Here is an 11204-nt window from a genome sequence, read left to right as displayed (position 1 = left end):
TTTGGAATGACAAACGAAATGTCGTGGAGATAGTTACCAGGTGATGATAATGTAGAAGCTTAGCTCAGCATCTTATTTAGTGTGTTAGCAATTCTCCTTAATCAAAAATGGAAAGCTATTTGTCAAAGCCTCTTCCAATTTGGTGTCTATTGTGTGTCTATGTCCCTGTCCTTTGGCTCATGCTTCAACAATTAGGATGCTGCGGTTATAGTTTCTGTGATGGTACAGATATTTTACACTGCTTTAGCTTTCATGATATGTTCTAGTTGGAGACTAAAATGTAATTGCTTCATCATTCTTGCTGCTAAACAAAAAAAAATGTAAACATTAAATGTAACACACTAAAACCTGTAGTTTGATTGGTTTGGGCCAATTGTGGTTTGTTTTGTAAATCATAGTTAAACCACGGAGAGGGCTCGCAACTTGGGCGTCCTCCTGGATACACGGCTGTCTTTAGAAGAACATGTGACAGCTGTGGCCAGGGGGGCTTTTTACCAGGTTCGCCTGATTCGCCAGTTGCGTCCCTTTCTGGATCGGGACTCCTTACACATGGTCACTAATGCCCTTGTCACTTCCCGCCTGGACTACTGTAATGCTCTCTACATGGGGCTCCCCTTGAAGAGCACCTGGAGGTTCCAACTGGTCCAGAATGCGGCCGCGTGGGTGATTGTGGGAGCGACGTGGCGCTCCCATGTAACACCTCTCCTGCGCGAACTGCACTGGCTCCCGGTGGTCTTCCGGGTGCGCTTCAGGGTATTGGTTACCATCTTTAGAGTGCTCCATGGCTTAGGACCTGAGTATCTATGAGACCGCCTTCTGTCACTGGTAGCCTCCCACTGGCCAGTATGCTCCCACAGAGAAGGGCTCCTCAGGGTGCCATTGGTCAAACAATGTCGACTGGCGGCCCCCAGGGGGAGAGCCTTCTCTGTGGGGGCACCTGCCCTTTGGAACGAGCTGCCCCCGGAGATACGAAGGATCCCGGATCTACGCACCTTCCGCCGTGCCCTCAAAACTTTTCTATTCCAGCAAGCCAGGCTGGCGTAGCTCTTTTAATTGTTTTTAATTCGTTTTTTTTAAAAAAAGGGGTGTTTTAATTAATATGGGCCAAATTTATTTAATATACTTTTAAATTGTTTTAAATTTTATATTTTTATGTTTTTATTTTTGGCTGTACACCGCCCTGAGTCCTTCGGGAGAAGGGCAGTATATAAATTTAAATAATAAATAAATAAATAAATAAATAAACTTTGTACAGTATATGAAACCATGCACTGTTTTCATTGCAGCCTACTGATGTTTAGCAGATGGAGAGTCATTCCTTACTGTGGTTGTTTTCAGAATGGGGCATGAGAAAAGCATAAGGTCATTAGTCCCACTACCCCAGTTCCTCCTGAAATGCTTAACAAGGATAGAACTGAAGAGAATCTCAGCTACTTAATGTCCCACTGGTTCTTTCTCTACCCCAAATTTTCACTGATGTGCTCTATCCGATAATGCCACATGCACTGGAGATTGACAAAGAGGTACCAAGGGATCCTATCAGAGAGACTGAAAGTGATCAACAAGCAAAGGAAGGGCCTAAAGGAACTTATTAAAGATTCCAAGGTAGTGACTGAGCTAAATAAACAACATTAAAAGTTCCAAAGGAAATAATTGAGCTTAATAAATAGTAGCACGTCATGGGGCCCCAACCCTTTAAGAATTTAGGATTAAAACTGGATAAAACAACCTTCTTTATTTCTGGATATGTTGAAGCTGCATTTCCCAGAATTCCTAAGCAGAATGCCTTTAGGAATTGCTATCCCAACATATTTTGAGAGTATGGGTTTAGAAGGCTGGTGCAGGATGTATGTAAGCCAATTTCATAGAGATAATAGAAAACAATGTTTCTTCTTTCTAAGGAGAGCTGTCCTTGGAAGCTGTTCATGAAGAGGGAATACTGTCTTCTTCACTGAAGGAAGGGAAACCCTCTAAACTGGCATTTCTCAAATTTAGCAGGTATGTGGACTTTAACTCCCAGAATTCCCCAGCCAGCATTCTGGTTGGGGAATTCTGGGAGTTAAAGTCCAGACTTCTTAACGTTGCTGAGGTTGAGAAAAACTGTTCTACACAATGGGAAGTGCCTCACTTTGGGCTGTCACCTTGGAAAGAATTGCTTCATGACCCCATGGGGGAGAGAATGCACCTCTCTTGGCAAAGAAAGGGTTCCTTTCCTCAATGTGCGCCAGCACTGCCTGTGTAGGCTTACATGTTCCTGTGCCAGTACAAAACGGGGAATAGCATGTGCCCCACAACTCCCACAGGAAAGCTGTGCAACTACTAATCTGCCAACCACTCTTTCTAAATTTGAACCTGGCACTAGATGACGTTGGCTATCAGCAGGCGTGAATCTCCTCTTTGCTTGAGGCTGTTGATGACAAAATTGGTCTTTTGGGGAGTGTCTTTTCCACTGATCTAGCCAGCAAACTCTCAGGGGTCAAGAGGCTTCTCCCTGTGAAATCTAATGAGGAACTAGCCTTCTTAAAGTGTGGCTGGAGGCAACAAGTGACACATGCTGAATGGCGTGTCTGGCTTGAATCTAATCAGTAGAACAGCCACGCAAAGTCCTGGATGGCAGATGTCTTGTTCAGGCTCTGAGTAGGAGCTGCATCCGTATGGAGGTGGGTGAGAAAAATCCAGGTACAGTAACACATAAGGGTAAGAGATTTCAGTGGGATGGAAGAGATTTATTGGAGATCTGAGAAAAGACATTTCTCATTGTAAATTCATGCAGGCTTCCTATTGGAAGGAGCCTTGCTTGGGCATCTTCCTCCATATTGTCCATGAATATGCATGAGGCTTTGTTTGTGATAAGACATGCTTGTGCTTCTATATGCAGGTGTAGATGCATATGTGCCAAATCCCACACAATAAAAGGGGTTCAACAGCATGGATTCATTTTGGCGCATGTACAAGTGCACTCAAATACTAAAAAAAGTCAAAAACTCATCAAACATTTAAGTGATTTTAGCATATCATAACTCAGTAACAACTTACTGCTGATCCTGTCTTAAAATCATATAAATAGATCCTGCTTATATAATTATAACATTATATAAAGGGATTTTTGTTTTGATTGTAACTTGTTACTTTGTTTTTATATTAAGAGCTGCCCACAGTCCTTTGGAGTTGGATGGTGAAATCAATCAATCAATCAAAAATAGAATGATTTGATTTTTTTTTGGTTGGTTTAATTGTGGTTTTAATACAAGGATTTACAGAAATTCTATCCCTTTCTTCTCCCTCCCTATTATTTTCCTCAGCCATGTATTGTATGGTTTTAAACTTTCCCTTTTCATCAGATTCCCATTGCTGACTTCCACTGATAGCTTAAGCAACCTACTGTTCCATCGGCTGTGCTCTGGCTTTCTTCCCCATCATTTGAACATGATGTTTGTAGTTCTGACTGGCAGTTTTCATTGTGAAATGGAGAGGGGACATTTCTATTGTTGATCCAATGAGATCTTTCAGGCCCGCTAATCACTGTATTAGTGGCCAGACTACATGTCTGAATGTTCTCTAGTATGATCCCATTCCAGTCACTTTTAGAGGAAGATCATTAAGAAGTGCTCATCACATTGTTGTTGAGAAGCATATTTAAATGAACTTTTCTGGGAGTAACTGTCCAGTTGGTTGTTGAGCTAATTCTCCTTGGTGCTGTTAGGAGGTCTGTTGTCACTAGGCCTGTCTTTGGGCAAAGAAAATACAATGCAGCAACTGCTGCACATATTTACTCCTAAATAGCTGGAGAGCAAGAACATCTCCATAACACCACTATGAAACTTTGCTTGCAGAATTATAAAATGTCATTCTGTTATTCCTTCTTAGAAATGGACTAAAATGGTAGGATTCACATGAAGTAGGGAGCCCCATTTTGAGGGGAGTAAATTGGGAAAGAATGGCATCTTTATCTCCTGCTAAATGACACTGTATGCGCTTGTGAAAAGCATACTGAGCATCTCAACATCTAATCAAATTAGAAACACCATATAATAGACCAGTGTTTATCTTGCTAATAGCTGTTCTGATTCATAGCCTTGGGTTGCATCCAGGTATGCAAATAGCTTGAATGTCTAGCATGCAGTAAAAAGCCAAATAAGTTTTTACCAGCTTCATTTCAGGGAATCTTTTCATTTGATCCATATGTATTGAATACGTTATGGTAATGTGAAGGTTTGACTATTGTAACTATTGTAAATGCAGCTGCCATCGGTAACTATCCCATCCCATTGATATTTGGATCTGTACCAAATATTTTTTCTGTCTTACAAGATTTGTCCCAAATATTAACAAGTTCAGAACTATGCATATTAAACAGCAGTGTCATTAATGAATTAATAATACTTGTAGTATAATATGGATTTATGGGAAAGTATAATTCAGAGATAGGAGAATGTCCATTGATATTGGCACAGTACAATTTTTGGGGTCCATTTGTATGAACATTGTCCTTTTCCTGACAGGAATGGATGCATATTAGTTATGCTTTTATGTTTTCTATCATATCCATAATAAAGATAGGAAGACTAGTTTTCAATATGGGCTGCTAGCATTTAAAGCAGATACACTTGCAATAAAACACAATCTGAGAGAAATCCCTTGGCAATAAGGGATAATTTACTTTCTTAGCACATTTTGGCTTCAAAACAACCACAAACACATACAGTTGTATAAAGTAGTGCTAAACAGAACAAAAAAAGGACCCCTTTTGATTTAGAAAGAAGTATCAGGTTACCAAGGAGACCTAACAACTCAAGGACAAGTGACAGTCATAGCACATTCTCATCCTAACAACTCAACCATAACAAAGAAGTCAGATTATAGATGAAAACCTTGCTTGTACTTAGTCATTTAAAAATATGGAAGTCTCACTGAATTTGTTAGCTTTACCCTTGTTGCTAGGTAACTTCCTATATTCTATCCAAGTGACTATATATCTCCTTAACTGTATTTTATATGTATTCAATATTTTAAATTTTTTTTAACCTATATGTATTCTTGATTCTTAGGTCTGGTGACTTGCTGAACCAATAAATAAAATGATACCTTGGATCCTCCCTGGTTGTTTTGGTATAATTGATGATGATGATCCAAGAACTACCATAATTTTTTGCTACTTGAATTATGAAACAGCCTTTTGAGATTTTTTGAGCCACTGGTGTTTCTGTATCTTCCCTGCTGGTGGTGGAATGTGGTCTGGATGGCTTTGGTTTTCTTTTTGGTAGCTAGTGTGAACTTTGATCTGATTTGGGCATGGCAATCTGGATTGACCATCTGCAATGTTTACTGCCAATTTTGCTAGAATGCAATGACTAGTGTTTTCAAGCTTGACTTTTCTAACTTATTATTTTTGGGTGCTACTGTTAACTCATTTGGGACTCCAAGAGGTTGAATGATCTCACATACTAAGGAAAACTCTACTAAGGCAGTCCCTCAAGTTCAGGTGTTTCTAGGAGTCAGAGATTAAACTAAAGCACCTTGTAAATCATATCAAGTTCTTTTATTCTGTTTTCCACAGAAATACCTTGTAGGGCAACTTGCCATACGGAATCACAATACATGAGGTGTTACACTGAAATACTACAAGTTCTCACAGAGCACAGCAGGACACACACATCATTTACAATGTTCAGATAAAGGTCATTGCACTTACAACTGTAAACTTCTTCTTTTGTTTGATGGGTTGTTGGTTCTATACAGAACTCTGCCGCCTCCAAAATAATACAAAAAAATAAAGAAAAGAAAAAAAAAGAAAAATAATTCGAAACTGAAGGCAGGAGGAGAGCATGGACGGTACATGTCATGTGACAGCCACAACAGCTTTATGGGACTCTGCTATGCTTTGCAAGAAGGAAAACAGTTCAGAAAAGTTAATTACAAACACCAGGCTTTGTTTGTTGATTTTGTTTTTCTACACAAAAGCAAGAGTTGGCAGGTGTGCTGGTCATTGAGATGGAGCCCCCACAAAAGGGGGCTGTGAGTTGATTGTTTTCTTGGGGAGTTGTTGTTTTTCTTCATACCATGTGAGACTTTTATTTTACACACTGTACAGGTATTTACAATGGAAGGGGTCAAGGGAGATTGTAGCAGCCACTGTTGAGAAAACCAGTAGGGAACACAAATTCAGTCTAGAGTTCTGAAGAAGCATCCTCAGATTATGCACTTGTCATTGCTGGGAGCCTAAGAAAAAGAGTGGCTGGGTGGCTGGAAAGAAACTGAGTGAAAAAACATGCTTGTCCTTACCAGATAGCTTGGTCTCTACATTTGGAACCAAATCCCTCTTCTCAGTATTCAGTGAGTGAGTGAGTGAGTGAGTGAATGAATGAATGGTGGGAGTCTCACTGCTTCAGTTTGCCATTCTAGTTGAAATAACTTCCCAAAATGTATTACATTTATCCTGAAAAGATGATGATGTACCCATATGTTAAATAAACTCTATAGGTAAACCACACATGAGGAAGTTCTACTAGGAATATTAGTTTTAATCCTCCTGTTCTGTTAGAAATGATTTCCAGCCTGCCCATTATTAAAACAATTCAAATATTCAGATAATTTTGCACTTACTGCAAGCCTAGAATGAAGCACTGGTATTAAACTAGATGTTTGAGGTGAAAACTCTGCACCAAGGCAAGTGTGCATTCCATGGAATTCATTTAATGCTTTCCTGAGCTAATTTTTTTTTTTTACTGCAGTAGAACAAAATATAAGCTTCTTGTCTAAATCTTGTATTTTTGCTAGAAAAATGACCAATTCAGCAATGCTGGAAATTTACTGAAACACAATTAAATGTAAAAATTGACCCTTTGTTTTCCTAGGTCTAACCAACTACAAAATCAAATGACCTGTGCAGGAATTCACATTAAATACAATGGGTTAATTCCTCTGGTAAAAGGACTTCTGCAGATGGAGAGTTTTAAAGGCTACTGATAGAAAAAAATATTGTAGCTCAGGTGGAACTGTGGGTTCCTTGGTGCTCTCTGAGTTTGGTTATTTCCTTGCAAACATTTCATTACCAAACTAGGTAACATTGGTGCACCAAATTCAGAAAGCACCAAGGACCCCATAGTTTTAAATGCTGCATGTGACACTAAACAAACTAGTCAACTACCTTTTAACTTAGTGCATTATGAAAGGCATGTGGTTATGTTATTGCACATTGTTACTGTGCAAACATAAGCAATTGGTTGATTATAAGTAAAATTGTGGAGCAACACAGAGCCAAGGAGTTTTTCCACCAAGTCCTGCCTCTTAGGAAATGACTAGCTTAACTTTACAGGTTTCACACTCATTCAAACTACAGACAGAACAGGCAAAGGAGATACTGCCAAGGGTCATACAGCCAATATGTATGCAGCCTGACTTAGAAGCTGAATTCTGTGGTCAGTATCTACTGAATAACCACAGATATAGCTTCCTACTTGCCCTTACAAAGGGCTACTAAAGGCGGAATCCTTGCCGTAACAGAGATCTGATACAACTGTACTGTTTTCATGGTCCATGCAGCTGGTAAGATTTTCAGTCTGCCTTGTTTCACCTCAATCAACAGAGCTATGAACCTAAGAAACCAGAATCATGGGGAAATGAATATATATTCTAAGATATAGAGTCAGGATACAGAGACTATACTTTGAGCTTGTAGCAACCATGGAAGACTTTTGTTAGAATGCTGCTTACAAAATATCAAATTAGTGCTTTTAAATGATGAGATATATCACTTTATATGCCAGTGGTCCAAACCAGTCTTAGAATAATAAGGCTTTTTTAGAATAACACACACTTACCTAAGGATCACATCATATACTTTTTTTAGTGTACAACTAAGGTGTTTTAAGTGCAAGCAAAGGCAACACATGAGTATATGAAACATATTCTCACATATATTTGTATTAGATAGGAATTTTAGTCAAGCAGCTGGGATCAACTGTTGATTGTGCAAATATGATACCTGGATGGTATCACTATGGCTAACATGAAATTACTCATTGGCCTACTATCTCCCTTTACTAAATCTTATTTCAATCTCTGTGGGAAAAAGATATTTCTAAAATATACATGTCAGCAGTACTCCTGAAAAAATTGCCTTCATGCACAGTGTGATTCAGAGCTTATTGATGTATTTGTAGCATTATACAGAGGTGACATTCAGGACCTGTAGCATCCTTGTCAAGTGCATTGCCAAACAGGAACACAAACTATATTTTCTGTATCAAAAGATTATAAACTTTCCACATTTTGAAGAATCTAACTTGTAAAATATATATTAGCTTTCTCTTGCCCCACTCCATTTTTCTCAATATAAAAAGGTATATATTTTTGTTCCAGTTTTTGTGTGGTATTCTGGCTTTCAATCAAGTCCTACGGGGAGAAAATAGCTTTGCTATCAATGCATTAAGGGCTTGGTGGAAACGTGGGATTGCTTCAGATTTGGCACTCCATTTACTCCAGTTTTGAACTAACCACCTGGTGGTTCTCTGCTTCCACATTTTCAGAATTTCAGAAAGGTAGGTTGAGTAGTTCTATATGTATTAACAGTCATTAGTTGCACCTTTGCTCTCCAAGTTCAGAAGGCAGAAAAGAGGAATTGATGTGTTAATTAATGACAGATCTGTTCAGTCTCCCTTGCTATGTTTGTAAATATATTTCATTCTTGGGATACTTTTCTAGGCTGCAATTCTTGAATACTTAGATAGGATTTTCATTTACATTTTGGTCAGGAGGAATGTGCATTAGGTTTGGACCATGCCAAGAAGCCCCTAAAAGTAGACCCTAGGCAGTTGCAGGAGAGGACGTGTCAAGGGGCCTAGAGTGAGTGCAATTAAATATAGAAAATCTAGTGTAACGTTCTGTGGAATAATTACTCTTCATGGTGTCATCGATAGGGCTTCAATAACAAGTGCATAAATCTGTAATGGCATTCAGTAAAGAAGATGAACCAACTGGAAGAAAAAAAAAAAGAATTTCAAGCAAAGAACAAACGGCAAGCATTCTAAGTAGATGAAACCGTGCAGAGAAGTAGCAAGCCATGCTCTACTACAGACAGAGACAGTCACTGGCTCTATGGCTACCCTTTGGCAAAAGTGTCCCTTGAACGGGTCAAGCATGCCACTAATTGGAAACTTCATACACACAGGTGTTCGATATAAAGATATCTATCCAGGTTCTTGATAGCACGTTTGCAATTAAATCCTTATACATAACATTGAACTTATTAAATATTAACAGTTGTCTTTAAAATTTTGTAATTTCATTGCATAGAACATTAGACATGAGAATCATTTTGCTGTTACCCATGGTGAATGGAAGCTCCTATGGGTCACACCAATGAATTGTTGTTCTTGAACATGCTCAGCGTGGATGAAAGACGGGCAGGAAACAGCACAGACAAATGGGAACTGGAGCATCTGTACATTTACTGGATTTTTTTTTTTTACAACAACAAAAAAAGTAAAAAAACCAAAAAAACAACCACCACCAAAGGAGCTGTTTCACAGGGTGTTCTTTCGGCTCTTGCCATTTACAGTGCAAAGAGCTCCAAGCGGGCAGGTTTATCAACACGCTGTTCCAAGTAGCTCCTCCATCTTTCTGAGCATGCCCACCAATAATGGCTTAAGAAGGACTTGAATTGCACAGTAGGATAAAGGAGGATGGCAGAGGCAAGCTCTTCTCATCACACTGGATTGTGCTCTTGATAGCCTTCTGCACTCTATTGCTTCTGCCGACAACAGCCCAGATGCTAACTCAGTACAAAGTTAAGAGATTAATGACATATGATACTATGCAAAAGAAAAGAAAAGAAAAGAAAAAACATAAAAGGAACCTCACAAAAAATAATAAACCAAGCCCCCAGTTTCTGGGCACCAATGAGGTATACATGTAAATAAAAGTGGAATGATTAAGGCTGTTTTTTTTTTAAAAAAAAAATCCCAGGCATACATAAAACAATGCACAACATTAACAATGAAAAGCACTGCCATTTGAATGCTTTAGAATGGCTTCAGGATGGCTTTGGGTGGCTGATAAGACATGCCTGGCCAGCATTTGTGTCAGTCAATAGTCAGCCAGTTTGCACTGCCTTTCAGTCCTATGGCCTCTTAACTCAGTAGTGAAACAGTGTTAGGTCCTAGTCAGAGTTCCCTTCGTCCCAGACTTTCCATTGCAGGGATGATGAGAGGGAACAAACACTGGAGGGGATGGGGGTTGATGGGGCAAACTGGAATGTGAAGGAGAATGGAGCATCCAGCTCCCAGCCCTCAGTTCAAGCACATTTTGAAGAATGGGAAAAACCTATGAAGAACTAGAGTTAAAATTCAGTAACTTTGTGTATAATCCTAAGAGAAGGCCATGGTTCCCAAAATCAGATGCTAGGCACAAATGGAACTACAGTCATAGGTAGTTTCTGGAGTCCCAAACATCTCAAGCGACAGAAAAGTGGCATGCCTGTGTGACAAGCCCCTCTTCTCTAATTGCACCTTCTTACGTACATCTTCTCAGTCTAAGAAACTGCTTTCAACCCTTGAGGCTTGCAGAACACGGATTGACAACAGTGGCTTTGAAAGTCCTTTGTGGCCAACAGTTGGCTCAGGCGTCTTCAAAGAGCATCTTATGACATCCACAGGGATAAAACTGTATGAATAGCTCTTCTGTTTCGTCCTCTGAACCTAGTGGTTTTCCATGGTTTCGAAAGCTTGATAAGACAAAAAAAATAAAAAAAATCACAGAAATAAATTTATAATATTTCAAGAATTGGGGGAACAGAGTCCCCAAGAATACCTACTGAAAAAGCTACACGATGCATCTTTTATATGTAATGACGAGTGAATAATAACCCAATCAGTGGAGGAGCTCATCCAATCTTCCGCATCTTCGTACCCTCCAGAGCTATTGGACAATATCTGGGACATTAATTGCAGAAGTACGAATACATTGTATCATGTTGTCGTGGAATGTTGTGGTTGTACAAAGTGAAGGTAAAGGTTGAAACAGCTAGAAATGGTAATCAGTCAAAACTGAACAATTGAGTACTAATTAAATTAGTTGCTTCTATTTGAGATGCAATCCTTTCATATACTGGAGCACCCAGGACAATATACATGAAAGCATGTTTTCCCAAAGAGACCACATCTTTTCCATCTCACCTCTTTGCTCCAACCTGGATGTATAGTCAG

The 11204-nt window shown here is 39.2% G+C and overlaps 1 protein-coding gene across 1 annotated transcript in view; it reads right to left on the bottom strand.

Moving 5' to 3' along the window:
* Positions 1 to 9430: 9430 nt before the first annotated feature.
* Positions 9431 to 11204, bottom strand: part of BSN (bassoon presynaptic cytomatrix protein) — a 222519-nt gene continuing 220745 nt past the window's right edge. The window contains exon 12 of the mRNA XM_034440718.3: positions 9431 to 10723. The gene's annotated coding sequence lies outside the window, so the exon portion shown is untranslated. The remainder of the gene's footprint in view (positions 10724 to 11204) is intronic.

This window comes from Pantherophis guttatus, chromosome 2 (assembly GCF_059756535.1).
Source record: "Pantherophis guttatus breed Tessera chromosome 2, ASM5975653v1, whole genome shotgun sequence".
In the NCBI taxonomy this organism is placed as follows: domain Eukaryota; kingdom Metazoa; phylum Chordata; class Lepidosauria; order Squamata; family Colubridae; genus Pantherophis; species Pantherophis guttatus.
Note: the sequence above shows the minus strand (reverse complement) of the source record. Positions and strands in the feature narration are given on the sequence as shown.